The following is a 2,670-nucleotide window of genomic DNA, read 5'->3' as shown; positions in this document are numbered from 1 at the left end:
GGGAGGGAGAGGGAGAGAGAGGAGGGAGGGAGAGAGAGAGAGGGGGAGAGGGAGAGAGAGAGAGAGGGGAGGGAGGGAGAGAGGGAGGGAGGAAGAGAGAGAGGGGGGAGGGAGGGAGAGAGAGAGGAAGAGAGAGAGGGGGGAGGGGAGGGGGAGAGAGAGGGGGGAGTGAGGGGGAGAGATTGTGGGGTGGGAGGTGGAGAGAGAGAGAGAGAGAGGGAGGGAGAGAGAGGGGAGGGAGGGAGAGAGAGAGAGAGAGGGGGGAGGGAGGGAGAGGGAGAGAGAGGGGGAGGGGGAGGGAGGGAGAGAGAGAGAGAGAGGGGGGAGGGAGAGAGGGTGGAGGGAGGGAGAGAGAGAGGGGAGGGAGGGAGGGAAGAGAGGGTGGAGGGAGAGAGAGGGGGGAGAGAGAGAGGGGGGAGGGAGGAGGAGAGAGAGAGAGAGCGCGGGTTGGAGAGAGAGCAGGGGGGGAGAGAGAGCGGGGTGGGGAGAGAGAGCGGGGGGGGGAGAGCGGGGGTAGAGAGAGGGGGGAAGAGAGGGAGGGGGGAAGAGATGGGGGGGAAGAGAGGGGGGGGAAGAGAGAGGGGGGTAAGAGAGAGGGGGGGAAGAGAGGGGGGAAGAGAGTGAGGGGGAGAGAGAGGGGGGGAAGAGAGATTGGGGTCGGGTCGGGGAACAGGATCGTGGGTCGGGTCGGGGGGAGAGGGTCTCGGGTCGGGGTTGGGGGGGGAGCGGGTGTTGGGTCGAGGCGGGGAGCGGGTGTTGGGTCAGGGCAGGGGGGGAGGAGCGGGTCTCGGGTCAGGGCGGGGAGCGGGTGTCGGGTCGGGGCGGGGGCGGGTTTCGGGTCTCGGGTCGGGGGCGAAAGCGGGTGGCGGGTGTCGGGTCGGCGGGGGGGGGAGCGGGTGTCGGGTCGGGGCGGGGGGAGCGGGTGTTGGGTCGGGGCGGGTGGGGGGGGAGCGGGTGTCGGGTCGGGGCGGGGGGAGCGGGTGTCGGGTCGGTGGGGGGGGGGGGAGCGGGTGTCGCGTCGGATCTGGTCGGCGGGGGGTGGAGTGAGGAGCGAGTGTCGGGTCTGGTCGCGGGGGGGGGGGGGGGGGAGCAGGAGCTGGCCGTGGGAGGAGCCTCATTCACGCAGCCCCAGTGAGGCCATTCAGCCAGGGCTAGGGGCTGCGTGCTTGTAGCCAATCGTTCCAATTCTTTGTCAAATCACAAACGCCAGAGGTCACCTTGCACATGCCAAGGATCACTCTGCGCCAATGCTCTTAGCCAAAAGGCCTAGAGCCACTGCACCGTTCCTGGAAGTACTGCAATACCAGGTTCGTGCCATGGAGGTGGATGGGTCAAGCCATCCCACCCACCTCCTGTTTCCAAAAAAGCAAGCATATACCTTCCTGACCAGGGAGAAACCACCCGGAGGTCATGGTGGCTGGTCAGGTCAGTTACGCATGATCTTAGCCAAAAGGCCGAGAAGCGATACCTGGAGTTTTTTTTTTTTTTTTTTTAATTCGTAGCCAATCGTTCCAATTCTTTGTCAAATCACAAACGCCAGAGGTCACCTTGCACATGCCAAGGATCACTCTGCGCCAATGCTCTTAGCCAAAAGGCCTAGAGCCACTGCACCGTTCCTGGAAGTACTGCAATACCAGGTTCGTGCCATGGAGGTGGATGGGTCAAGCCATCCCACCCACCTCCTGTTTCCAAAAAAGCAAGCATATACCTTCCTGACCAGGGAGAAACCACCCGGAGGTCATGGTGGCTGGTCAGGTCAGTTACGCATGATCTTAGCCAAAAGGCCGAGAAGCGATACCTGGAGTTTTTTTTTTTTTTTTTTAATTCGTAGCCAATCGTTCCAATTCTTTGTCAAATCACAAACGCCAGAGGTCACCTTGCACATGCCAAGGATCACTCTGCGCCAATGCTCTTAGCCAAAAGGCCTAGAGCCACTGCACCGTTCCTGGAAGTACTGCAATACCAGGTTCGTGCCATGGAGGTGGATGGGTCAGGTCCCCCACACACCTCCGTGGAGGTGGATGGATCAAACCTCCCCACCCACCTCCTGTTTCCAAAAATGCAAGCATATACCTTCCTGACCAGGGAGAAACCACCCGGAGGTCATGGTGGCTGGTCAGGTTAGTTATGCAGATCTTAGCCAAAAGGCCGAGAAGCGGAGTTTTTTTTTATTTCAAAATATACTTTATTCATAAAAAGAATCTGTACAGTACATTCGATGGCATTTCATTACATTTCGCTGCGGTCAGCAATCCCATACAATACATCTGGGTGCCGACGGCAGTTTCGTTCGTTACATTTCTCGTTTTTCTGTTCAACTGCGATTCAGTACAATAAACAGGGTACATTGTGGTACATTAACACAAATTACATTTCATGTGTTACATTACAGAGCCCGGAATGGGTGATGGTACATTTACATTTTTTCTTTTCAAACTTGCATTTCATAACACACCTTTCATTGTACATGGCACTACATTGATGTTTACAGGTTTGGTGCTCTATGTACACAAAGTGTAAATTTCAAATACAAATACAGCCCGAGGGAGTTTGCTGCTGATTTCTGCCCCCGGGTTTTCCGTGGCGGAAGGGTTTTAGACTGTGGCATGGCTTTATTGTTATTACATTAGTAGTCCACTAGAGGGCTCTACAACAGTTGGCTGGTAGTAA

General features: G+C 57.3%; 2 non-coding genes and 1 pseudogene across 2 annotated transcripts; all 3 read right to left on the bottom strand.

Annotated features, from left to right (window-relative positions):
• Positions 1 to 1,270: 1,270 nt before the first annotated feature.
• LOC139269896 (U2 spliceosomal RNA) lies at positions 1,271 to 1,466 on the bottom strand. Its single transcript, XR_011594364.1, has one exon. It is a non-coding gene; the product is annotated as a U2 spliceosomal RNA (small nuclear RNA).
• A 134-nt stretch (positions 1,467 to 1,600) lies between these two features.
• Positions 1,601 to 1,796, bottom strand: LOC139269894 (U2 spliceosomal RNA). The gene has a single exon (XR_011594362.1). It is a non-coding gene; the product is annotated as a U2 spliceosomal RNA (small nuclear RNA).
• Positions 1,797 to 1,929: 133 nt separating this feature from the next.
• Positions 1,930 to 2,160, bottom strand: LOC139270023 (U2 spliceosomal RNA; annotated as a pseudogene).
• Positions 2,161 to 2,670: the final 510 nt, after the last annotated feature.

Source organism: Pristiophorus japonicus, chromosome 8 (genome assembly GCF_044704955.1).
Source record: "Pristiophorus japonicus isolate sPriJap1 chromosome 8, sPriJap1.hap1, whole genome shotgun sequence".
Classification (NCBI taxonomy): Eukaryota; Metazoa; Chordata; class Chondrichthyes; family Pristiophoridae; genus Pristiophorus; species Pristiophorus japonicus.
Note: the sequence above shows the minus strand (reverse complement) of the source record. Positions and strands in the feature narration are given on the sequence as shown.